The following is a 12926-nucleotide window of genomic DNA, read 5'->3' as shown; positions in this document are numbered from 1 at the left end:
GGAACCACTTGTTCCCCTAAGCGATGTGGTATATTAAACTCCAGGGAAGGGAAACAGGATTTGCGACACGGAGAGATTATCCTCTAATTGAGGATAATTAAAGTATTTGTAAAAGGAAGTATAGATTGCTCTTCTGAGGAGGCCTCCTCACAGAAGTGCAGAACAGAGCCGAACCGTCCTGAGCTTTGAGGCAATCCGTTAGAGTCAAAGCTATCTGCACGCCAAGCTATTCCACCTTTCCTCTGCAATTCTACACTTCTTCCCCCCCGCCCCCGGCTGTGTGGCTTGTGGGATCTCAGTTCCCCGGCTAGGGAGTGAACCCAGGCCCCGGCAGTGAAAGCGCAGAGTCCTAACCACTGGACTGCCAGGGAGTTCCCTACACATTCTTATTAATGCATTTGGCAGCTGGCAAAAGCTCCATGCTGGCACTAAAAACCAGTTTTCAATTTTTTTCCCCTCAGACCTGGCTTCTTGCTCAGAGCCATTAGCCCCCGTTAATCTGGGAACATTAACCTCTATAAACCTTTCAGAGTTCTAGGAAAACTTGTCAACGAATGACCTATGGTTTCATATGTGTTGACCCTGGTCAATACAGGAGGCGGGTTAGTCATAAGTCATTGTGTTTCTAGGTAACCAATTTGCCTACAGCTTTAGAAGTTGGAGGGGGGCAATTTGTTCTAATCACTGACCTTTCCACCTGAGCAATTAAACATTTGATTGTAACCTACCCTACCTTCCTCCTACACACAAAAAGCGAAGCAAGGGAATAGTTGGAACTTTTATGTTTAAAGAAACACCTCAGTTGTTTGGAGCTGGTGTCCTAAAGAGAAGCACTGTCTTAAACCAAACCAATCAATTACTAAGTAAAATGCAGACTGACTCTCCCGGGCGCCCCCCTTTCCCTCCATCCCTCTTTTCCAGGTTAACAAAGATGCGCTGGATGTGGCTGGAGGTCTAACCTGCTGAACTCATGAGCTATTTACACCCGAGGAGGGAGCCTGGGGGTATCTCTCTGGGGAGACACCCTGCCTGAGCAAAGGCTCACCTGTTGCCTTGACAGTCACAGCTGTCAGGTTTAAGAATTGCGTTCGTGAGGACTTCCCTGTGGTCCAGTGGGTAAGACTCCGCGCTCCCAGTGCAGGAGGCCCGGGTTAAATCCCTGGTCAAGAAACTAGATCGCACGTGCCTTAACTAAGATCCTGCATGCCGCAACTAAGACGCAGCACAGCCAAATAAATAAATAAATATTTTAAAAAAGAAAAGAAATGTGTTTGTGAAGATCAATCATAAAATGCTATTCTGAGTTAGAGTAGGGTTTGAGGTTTTTCCCTTTTGCTCAAGAGGGAGGGAGGGAGGGAGAGAGAGACAGAGAAAAAAGATAATAGACACTACAGATAAAAGCCCTTTTCCCTAATCCCACTTGCCTCTCCCCTGAGACGAACACCGTTATAAACGGGGTGCGATATTTTGAGCGTATCCTTTTATAGTCTTACTACTTATACCTGTGCTGGTCGCCATGAATAACACACAGTTCTAATTTCTGTGTTTGGTTTTTACTGCTGTGTCTCAACATGAGTCTCTGAGATCATCCAGGTTGACCACCACTAAATCTAGCGCACAGCTCCCAAGCGCTCTGCCTTGTCCCCTTGTGGTTTACGGTCTCGCCCGTGGGCTGTTAGACCAACAGTGTTTCTCTGCTGCAGACGGTGCTTCAGTCAGCACCCCCACGTGTGCCTGTTTCCTGGGACACAAGAGCCGTGTGCAGCGCAGTGGAAGCAGGGTGTGGGTTGTGGCTCTGCCACTTACGAGCTCTGTGACCTTGGGTGAGTTACCTGACCTTTCTGTGGCTGATTTCCTCATTTGTAAATTGAGGGGAAATAATAGTACTTCTTAGAGTTGTGGGGATTAAATGAGGCTTCGTGCCTGGCACACAGCAGGAACACAGTACATATTGGCCATCCGCGTTCTTATCAAGGGTGAGACCTGCCATGTCTGCCGGGTCCCAGGACGTGCAGGGCGTGAGCATCACTGCCCAGTCCCCCGACAACTGCGATGTCAGCTCACGCGCCCACCAGTGGCTGCTGAAACGTCCTGCTTTCCCTCATCTTCACTCATAAAAGGGTTTAAGACTTATTCCAACATAATGGGGTGAAAACAGTTATTTTTTACTTTTTAACTTCAACAGTGTTATTGCTGGAAAAAAATCTGCTTTAAAACACGATTGCCGGGCTTCCCTGGTGGCGCAGTGGTTAAGAACCCGCCTGCCAAGGCAGGGGACACGGGTTCGAGCCCTGGTCCGGGAAGATCCCACATGCCACGGAGCAACTAAGCCCATGTGCCACAACTACTGAGCCCGAGCACCTGGAGCCCATGCTCTGCAACAAGAGAAGCCACTGCAATGAGAAGTCTGCGCACCGCAACGAAGAGCAGCCCCCGCTGGACGCAATTAAAGAAAGCCCACGCGCAGCAGCGAAGACCCAACGCAGCCAAAAATAAATATGTAAATAAATTAATTAATTTTAAAAAACGGGATTGCCATCTAGTGGTGGGAGAAGTGGACTGCAGTTAGGGGCCTGGAGCCAAATGCGAGTGGACCCACGTATACCTCGGGATAAACTGGGCATTTTAGTCACTCACAGCTGGTTTGAATTGAAGCAACTGTGTGAGAGTTCTTCTGTTCTCCCCTTTTGAGGCGCCTTGTGATTTTGTCCTCACTTTTCCTGGTGCAGAGGCATGGAGACCCATCTGCACAGCTCCGGACAGCATCTTCCAGCCAGTGGACTGGGTCGCTGGCTCAGAAAGGAGCAGGGAGGTAGATTAGGAACGAGGCTGTTTATAAAGTGGCGGGATTCTGTGGCTCCAGCCGGGCAGGCTTTCCTTGAGCGACCCTCATCCTCCAGGGGAGGAGGCTTAGGAGCAGGTGGGCGTCAGGGATGTGCCCGCAAACTGCCTCCGAGGGCTGAGCTGAGCCCCAGTGAAACGTCCTTCCAAACCAGGGCCTTGGACTGTCTGCTGTGAAGAGTTCTAAGATCACAGCTGAGGAAGATGAGTGCACGAAAATGTTAGATACAGTTCATCAAAGGCAGAGATACCTGTTAACAGATCTGTACAAAAATGTTCCACGCAAGATAAGGGTGTCAAAAAAGCAGTGTTGCTGAAATGTCACATAACATGTCTTTAAGTCAGTACTGTCACTAAATGAATGGGATAGTGAAAGTTTAAAAAAGAAAACAAAGTCTAGGACTTCCCTGGTGGTCCAGTGGTTAAGAATCCACCTGCCAATGCAGGGAACATGGGTTCGATCCCTGGTCTGGGAAGATCCCACATGCTGCGGAGCAACTAAGCCTGTGTGTCACAACTACTGAGCCCGCACGCACTCTAGAGCCCACGCTCCGCAACTACTGAGCCCACACACCACAACTACTGAAGCCCGCGTGCCTAGAGCCCATGCTCTGCAACAAGAGAAGCCACCACAATGAGAAGCCCGCGCACTGCAACGAAGAGTAGCCCCCACTTGCTGCAACTAGAAAAAGCCCACGCTCAGCAACAAAGACCCAATACAGCCAAAAAATAAAATAAATTAAAAAAAGAAAAGTAAAAGATTATTAAAAAAAAAAACTACTTCATAGGGTTTTTATAAAGATTAGAAATAACAAATTTAAAGTCCCTGGCATATAACTGATACTCAATAGTAGCTGTTTTATTGTTATGAATAATGAAGACGTTTAATCTCTATTGGGTACAAGTATTTCCTAAACTTCAGTCACTCCTGTGCCACCACCAGGTCTTTTACCATATGTGAGGGCCATTAGACAATTTTTTTTAAATAAATGTATTTATTTTATTTATCTTTGGCTGCGTTGGGTCTTTGTCGCTGTGCGCGGGCTTTCTCTAGTTGTGGCGAGCGGGGGCTACTCTTTGTTGCGGTGCGTGGGCTTAGTTGCTCCGCAGCATGTGGGATCTTCCCGGGCCAGGGCTCGAACCCGTGTCCCCTGCATTGTCAGGCGGATTCTTAACCACTGTGCCACCAGGGAAGTCCCCACTTAGACAATTATTTACACAATGTTTTTCTTTCAACAGGTTCACTCTTCTTATTTAAAGAAATTTATTTCAAAAGCAAACTGTATCTCACCACCACCTTGAAAAACAGCTATGACTTGCTGTAAACAGAAGGCAACCGTAAAATAAATACAACAAAAACAAAACAGTGCTATTCATTCTAACTCAGTTCCCTTGCTTTCCGAAGGCCAAATCTGAGGCCTGCGTCCTCTTGGTTAAAGAGGGTATTCGAGCAAAAGAAGGGCCAAAAGCTACAGCCTACAGTGGTTTTCTTCTCAATACGGAGAGAAAAGAGGCCTTTTTCACTGCGTGCTCGTGTTATTTAGAGCAGCACACGGGCAGCACACAAAATGGTCTCAAGCCGTCTGGGAAATGCTGAGGCTGGACCAGAGACCAGAGGGAGAGAATGGCCTGTTAAGCCCCCTCCCACCCTCGTGACGGCCCTTGGGCCTCTGGGGTGCTCTAAAACGAGGGAGGCACATGGGACGAGGACCCGGGTGTGCCTCCTGGATCTGCCACGTCCTGGCTACGTCACCTCGGGCCCATCCGTTGGCATTTGGGAAACCTTGGTTTCCCAAAGCTAATAACTTCTTACCTGCCTTACGGAGTGGTTGTAAGAACCGATCATGAGCGTGTATGTCACTTTGCTTCTTAATCTGTAAGCTACTGTGTAAACAGAGCAGGTCATAAGGATATTCCCTGAGGCCAGGCATGAAGAAGTGGGTGCAAGGAAGGGACGGTCTGCTCCTTAACCACTGGCACAGGTGACAAAGCGTGGACACACTCCCCACCCGTGTGGTTTTAAAAGCAAGGAGCCAGCCAGACAGGACTTGGGCAAGGAGGCAGGGCCGGGGGCCTCTCCGACCACTTCCAATGCCAGGACCCTCTGATTGGTCACCAGGGCCACTGGGCTGCTGTCCCTCCCCACCTGGCACCAAAGGTGTCACCCTGGGATGTGGGGCTGCCTGAGCCCAGCCCCCTTTGCTGAATGCCTGGGGGAGCAAGTATCCCAGCCGTCCAGCCTCACAGAAGGCAGCCGCCACGTGAGGCAGAGACGCTGTGAGCGGCTGACCACGCGCACATGACCCTGAACTTCATGCGGCTGTCCAGAGCCGGCTCACGTCCCCTGCCCTGCGAAGCTCCTCGCTGCCCTCTGTGGTCTGCCTCCCACGGTGTCTGAGCCAGGCCTCTGCGTTAGTGTTCACCTCGTCTGCTCATACAGCCACTGCCCCCGCTAGACGGTTTGTGTTTCTTCTGCCCCCAGGTCTGGCACCACACCTCACCTGCAGCGGACGCACAGGCAGTGCTGGTCGGTGTAGCAAACCCTGCCTCGCCCTGTCCACGTCCCCTCAGCGCTCGCTGTTCCAAACCATGGTGCAATGGGCCGTGTCCCCTCAAACTCGTATGTTGAAGCCTCAATCCCAACGTGATGGTGTTTGGAAGTGGGGCCTTTGGCAGGCGATTAGGTCATGAGGGTGGAGCCCTCATGATGGAATTAGTGGCCTTACAGGAAGAAGAGCTGGCTTGCTTTCCTCCTGCCATGTGAGGACACAACAAGAATTTGGCGAGAATTTGTCTGCAACCCGGAAAAGGACCCTCACTAGAACCCAACCATGCTACCACGCTGATCTTGGACTTGCAGCCTCCAGAACTGTGAGAAATACATCGCTGTTGTTTCTAAGCTACCCTATTTATGGTACTTTGTTGCACCAGCCCGAGCTGACTAAGGCATCTTAGTAAGAACCTGAGAACTTCTGCCTGGAGGTTTCGTCGGGCTGCAGGCAGACCAAATTCCACGAGGGTAACGCCCGGGGGTCCACCCTCAGCCAGTGGAGCACAGGAGGTGGTGGATGAAGAGCCCAGCTTCCCTACCCCTTGGGGTGTCCTGAGCCCCCCAGTGGGGCTGAGGCCCGGTTGCCCACAGCAGTAACCTGCTCCCGGTTAACCCCGGGCTTTCTTCTCTTGTGTTTCACTTCCCCACAACCACCTCACACTTCCTGGGGGCAAATAAGCCACTGTCTCAGGTCTGCTGCCGGGTCAATCCGTGAGTTAGTTGGTCGACTGGATGAATGGACGAGGACGCTTAGCAGCACAGGACATGGAAGCAGCTCACACGGCGTCCCCAGCGCAGGCTGCTGCTCCCAAGGCACGTCCAGACTCCACTGGGCACGTGCACAGCCAACAGCTCGGGCACAGGAGCAGCACTTCCCAGCTGTCCTCACCAGCCTGCTAGCTGTCATCCCATCCATCTGCTGTCCCCACGAAACACTCCCCCACGTCAGCTAAAATGGTGCACTGGGCTTGGAATCCGATGAGAAAACGTCAGGCGGATGGAATCAAGGAGAGACCCGAAATAGCAACTGTGTGGACCGTGGTGGCAGCCGCAAGACTCAGGCCCTCTGCAGAGGAGGCCGGACTCTGGGGCCCGGGAGGCCTCTCCGGGGGATTATTCCGTGGCGGGGTGTGCGGGGCGGGCCCCGGCAGGGATGTGCAGCCCCCCGTGCATCTCCTACCTGGTACCTGGTGCCTGGCACCTCCGCCCCTTCCTCTGGCTGGCTTCCGATCACCTACTGCTTCTTGTCCCCTCTTTGGGAACACAGGGGATTCTCCAAACACACAACTGGATTCGTTTAAAGTGGCTGTTTTATTTTTAAATGTTCATCTATCAGTTTTCCAAGCAGTCTTCCATGTAGCAGGAGTTCAATAAAAATGTGCAGATTCTCATGCCTAAGGTCAGTTACAGGAGGTATTCACAGAACAGTGTGTGCCCTTATGAGCTGGGGATTGGATTTTTTTTTCTTAGAGGAAAAGGGTCATTCTAAAACCAAGGCCATTTTGATCTCAGAAGAGTGGATACTTATCCACTCATCCATTCAATAAGTATGTGTTGGAGGGCTTGTTAGGAACCAGGCACTGTCCTCAGCTCCAGGGATAAAGCCGTGAGCAGAACGAACAAAATTCCCACCTCATGGAGATTGCAGGGCAGTGGGAGAGGTGGATAGTAAACAAATGCATGTATAAATGTCAGGAAATTTAAGTGCTGTGAAGAAAAATAATGCAGAAGAAAGGAAATAGAGACAGAGGCTGCAATTTGAGTGGGTGGCCAGGGGCAGGGTTCCAGTTATTTGCAGCTGCCTCAAAACTAAGTGATGAAAACAGCAATCAATTTATTATCGTTCAAGATTCTGTGGACTGACTGGGCTCAGCTGGGTGGTTCTTCTGCCGCCCCACCCCCCACCCCCGTGGAGTTTTGCTGGGGCTACAGTCATCTGAGGCTTCCCTGGGTGGGAACGACCAGGGTGATTCCTTCACACATCTGTGTCCTGGCAGGATGGTGAGAAGCCCGGGCTCTGCTGGGATGTCAGGAGAACTGGGCCCCTCTCTCTCTGTGCAGTCTCAGGGCTGTTCCCTCTCTGGGTGGCCTGTCCATGTGGCCTTTCCCACAGCCTTTCCAGCAGGGTAGTCGGACTTCTTACGTGGCAGCTCAGGGCTCCCCAAATTCAAAAGCAGAAGCTGCCAGGCCATCTTCAGGCTTAGGCCTGGAGTAGCACAGCATCACCTCTGACACACAGTGTTGGTTAGTGTCACGGGGCCAACACAGATTCGGCGTGGGAGGGGGCTGCACAGGGGACAGAGCACTGGGGGCCGGCCACCCAGAAGGCCTCATTGATTGTGCAACATTCGAGCAGAGACCAGAATAAAGTGAAGGAGAGAGACATGTGGCAGTCAAGGGCATGCAAAGGCCCTGAGGCAGGACTGTGCCTGGGGTGTGAGAGGAAAGCAGTCACCGAGGCTGGAGCTGAGCGCTGGGCCACGAGGTCAGGGGGCAGCCTGCAGGCCACGGAAGGGGAGCAGGGAGTTGACCTCGGCGTGATGGGAAGCACCGGACATGCCGTGACCCACAACAGTCATGTGATCTCGATGCTGCTGGATCCCAAGCTTTTGGGTGCAGACTCCCCGTCATCTTCTCACCAAGGCCCGGGACCACCTGTTTCACCCACAGCCCCCCACCACCCGGCTCTCACAGGCACCTTCTCTGCTGGGTGACTCCACAGCACTGAGCGCCCCCTACACGCTCCATGTTTCACTTATATATCTATGTCCTACCTTCCGTAAATCAAAATGTACTGTAAACAAACAGGCAGGGTTTTTTGCCTGCTTTGTCTGTAGGCCCAAGACTAATACTTGTTGTACGAGTGAACTAATGGGTCACTCCCTGCAGCCCCCCACCCCGGGTCTAACACGACATTTGAGACACGTGGGGTGGGGCTGCCTAGTAAACAGTGAACAACATAATTAAGTTGGCAGCAGAATAACTTTTTTTTTAACATCGTTATTGAGGTATAATTGCTTTACACTGTTGTGTTAGTTGCTGCTGTATAACCAAGTGAATCAGAATAACTTACAGTTCACTCCGCTTATCCAAAAGTCACCTTCCAGGAAGCAATTATCCAGGGAAAATGAAGAAGTAAGGAAAGCAGCCTAAACAGGCACCAAAGGTCACAGGACAGCCCCTGCGTCACCTGTGATTCCAGGGTGCCCCGCGAGCCGGTCATCAGACAAGTCGTGGATGAAAGCAGGAGGCGCGGTGAGAGGGCAAGGAGAAAGTGACGGCCGGGGGAGGGCAGATGCTTCGTGCAGCGGCAGGGGGATGGCCTGGGCTGCAAGGCGTGGGAACAAGCAGCCCGTGGGCCACGGCGCCTCGCCAAGGCTTGCACACAAACGGTGTGACCACAGGCGACGTTTATAAAGTGACCAGGTCACTTGTAACAGATCGGATTGTGTTCAGTCCTTCGTTTAAGATGAGGAAATACACACAACTGAGAAAGATTTTCGTTCAAAGGGATGATCAGGTGCCCACCGGTGACGGAAAACACCCGTGAAGGTGCACCCGCCCCACTGCCTCTACCGCGTCCCTCCTGTCCGATGACGGCTCCTTTTCAGTCCCCATCACTGGGTCCCCCCTTCACTCCCTAACCTCCACGCCGGCGTGCCCACGTGCCCACGGTGCTTCTCTTCGCTGGAAGGACAGCATCCAGCCTTGTGGCTTCTCGCTCTCTGCTCCGGCGAGGCTCAGGTTCCCGTCTCCACCTCCGGCCTCAGGAGGGAGCTCCCACCTTCCCAGACAACGTGGATGGCTCATTGCCAACATCAGCAACTTGAAAAGCTCAAAACCGGAACTGCTGACCCCACCCCTCCCCGACCCAGCTCCTCACGCTTGGTCGTCCCCACCTCAGTAAACGGCACTGCGCCGCTTGCACAAAAACTCTGGAGCCGTCCTTGACTCCTCTCTCTTTCTCATCACCGGGGTGATGATCGTGTCGTTCATACATACACTGGAACTGCCCCAGACGAAGAAAGATGTATGGTCTGTCGATAACCCACGTCCAATTCATCAACAAACCCCGTTAGCACTACTTTCAAAAACATATCCGGCATCTGGACGTTCCTGCCACCTCCTCCACCATCACCCTGGTCCAAACGTTCCTTGTGTCCTGCCTTTATTTCTGCACTGGCCTCCTAGCTGGCCTCCCCACCTCCACCCAGGCCTCCCACCTCCAAATCTGTTCCTACAGCAGCCGCAGCCAGTCTGCTCAAACCTAAGTGAGATCTTGTTACTCTCTATGGTTTCCTGATTCATTCAGAAGAAAAGCTGATGTCTTCACGACGGCCTGCAGTGGCCACCTGCTGCCCCCAACCTCCCTGACCTGTCGACACTCGCCCCAGCTCTCCTCACCCCCTGCTCTCAGGCCGCACGCACCCCTGCTTCCCGGCCTCGGCCTTTGCTCTTCCCTGTGCCCTCACTTCTTCCAGGCCACACGTCCCTGCCCCCCCAAAACAAAACACCAACACCCCCCACCTGTCCGTCTGCCTGTCCGTCCTGGTCCCAGCCTCCTTGCTGTAGGTGGCAGATTCCATTTTCTAAAAAGGGCCGTAGCAACATGGATGGTTCCCATAAGCTCTTGTAGAACCACTCCTCCCATCAAAAGGGAGACTCATTTCCCTCCCCTCAATGTGAACCAGCCTTAGGGACTCGCTTCTGACATAAAATGCGGCAGAAGTGACCCTGCAGGACTCCAGAGGCTTCAGAGCACGCCCCTGGGAACCCACCACGTTGGAGGAAACCCACAGACAGACCCCGTAAGGAGAGGCCCACAGGGAGGGGAATCCAGACCCCAGGCGACAGCCAGCATCGGCCCCCAGATGCACGAGTGAACGAGCCCTCAGACAGTCCACAGGCCCAGACGCCCTGGAGCAGAGGAGAGCCATCCCCTCTGCCCCTGTGCTGTGCCCTGTCCCAATGCCTGCCCCAGAGAGCCCCGAAGTTTTGACACAGTTTTTATAGCCATAGTAACTGGAACACCAAATTTGATTTTTTCTATACTACTTAACATAGGGGAATTCCCTGGCGGTCCAGTGGTTAGGACTCGGTGCTTTCACTGCCCTGGGCCTGGATTCAACCCCTGGTTGGGGAACTAAGATCCCACAAGCTGCACAGTGCAGCCAAAAAAACCAAAAAACAAACAAACAAACAAAAAAAACACACAGTCTATATCTGCTTATTTCATATCTGTCTCCCCCCAGGAGAATGGGCGCTCCCGGAGAGCAAGGACTTGGGTCCATTTCTTCCAGCCTCAGTATTTAGAAAAGTACCGAACACACAGTGGGCACTCAGTTAATATTCGCTGAACAAATGAATCTCTGCTAATTAAAGAAAACTGCTCCTCACTATAATTTGCAATACCTTCTGCTGAGGCATAAGACCTTTTCCTGAAGACAGTGTTTTCTGGTGTGTTTTGGACCAGCTCCCTGTTAAAAAATATCTCTTGTCAGCCATCTGGAAAACGATAAAGTTGGATCCATACCTCCCACTATACGCCAGGAAATAGTCCAAATGGATCAAAGATTTATACGTGATAAAATGAAACCGTTAAAGTCCTAGAAAAAAGCATGACAGGATTCCGGTACAACCTTGGAGTGGGAAGGCCTTTCTAAGCATGACTCGGTCTCCAGCAGCCATAAAAGAAAAAGATGGATCAATTCAAACTACATAAACATCACAAAACTTCTGCTTGGCCCAAAAAAACAAAACAAAAAAAAAAAACAGCATAAGCAAAATTGAAGAATAAATGACAACGATCTGGGAGAAAACCAGCAACTTCGACCACAAAGAACAAAACTTCCCGATATATTCAAAACAAACAAATTCCTACAGGTTGGGCAGAAAAAAAGACCAACCACCCCACAGAAAAATGGGCATTCGGGCAGCTCCCAGGAAAAGGAACTACAAACAGCCCTTAATCACATGAAAAGCCATGTAACCTCTTTCTCTCACACAGAATAAGAAAAACGTAAAACAAAATTACACTGAGAAACTATTTCTCCCCTATCAGATTGGTCCAAATCCCAAACCATGGCAATATAAGGTCAGCAGGGTGGTGGGGAGAAGGGCCGTCTCACACTTTGTTGGTGGGACTGCTAATCAAATTGGTACATCTCCATGCTGGGGAATTGGGCCATATTGATCAATGTTATGGCAGGTCCACCCTTAGCCCTAACAATTGCATTTCTGGGAATTTATCCCACAGATATGTCTGCACATATGTACAGAGTTACTCACTGTAGCATTCTTCGTAGTAGCAAAACTTTGGAAACAACATAAATGTCCATCAGTAGAAGAGAGATAACCTAAGTTATGGTACATCCATACAATACAATAATAGATAGCTATAAAGAAGAATGAGATCACTTTTTTGTACTACTATGGAAAGAGCTACTAGATGTATTATTAGAAGAAAAATAGAGAGGGGAAGGATAAATTAGGAGTTTGGGGTTAGCAGATACAAACTACTATATATAAAATAGATAAACAACAAGGTCCTATTGTATAGCACAGGGAACTATATTCAATATCTTTTAATGAACTGTAATGGAAAAGAATAAGAAAAAGAATATACACGTATAACTGAATCACTTTGCTGTACACCAGAAACCAACACAACATTGTAAATGAACTATATTTCAATAAAAAAAATAAAATTCAAAAAAGAAAAATGCAAGGTTCCAAAGAGTATGCATAACGCTATACGTTAATTTCAAAAACAGCAGTGGAGAACAAGGATACATATATTCCTATTTGCTTCTATATGAGCAAAGAAACTCAAGAAAGGTACACAAGAAGCTAAGAGTGGCTGATGATGATGGTAGAAGAGGTTTGGCAGATGAGAAACGAATTTGGGGGGAAGACATTTCTCTGCATACATTTAAAAACATTTTTTATTTCCCCCCCAAACACCACATAATTTGCAATAAGTGATTCACTCCTTTAGCTCCCAAAGAGGGCCCTTATCAAAGTATAACTATTGGACCTCAATCTCCTTCACCCCTAAGAATCCACTCCTGTGATTTCTCCCTCCCTCACCCTGGAAACCTCCACGTGAACCACCCCCAGGTTCCAAAAGGGTTGGCTGCTGAACAGCCGGTGGTCCTGCCTTCCCCCTCACCCCCCAGGGATAAGCCACAGCCAATGGCCGGCCCCTGGCCTCGCGGTGGGACACTGTCTATGGCACCTCACACTCCAGAGCTCCCCCTGGGATCGGGCTGAGGCTAGACTCCAGCGGAACCCACAGCCTTGCCTGGTTTCTCTCTGTTGTAACTTGCATCCCTCACCTCCTTATTGGTTTCTCCTGAGAGCCTCCCCCAGTAAATCACGTACCCTAGGTTCCCTGTCTCAGGCTGCCTCAAGGAACCCAACCTAAGACGTCAACCAAATAAAGCACATAGGTTGATGACAGATCCCTCTCTCTGAAACAAACCACCAGGGGCACTGCTGACGAGCACAAGAATCAGTTTCCATACTAGGTGCT

This window comes from Eubalaena glacialis, chromosome 13 (genome assembly GCF_028564815.1).
Source record: "Eubalaena glacialis isolate mEubGla1 chromosome 13, mEubGla1.1.hap2.+ XY, whole genome shotgun sequence".
In the NCBI taxonomy this organism is placed as follows: Eukaryota; Metazoa; Chordata; class Mammalia; order Artiodactyla; family Balaenidae; genus Eubalaena; species Eubalaena glacialis.
The sequence above is the reverse complement of the archived record's forward strand: the minus strand, read 5'-3'. Positions refer to the sequence as shown.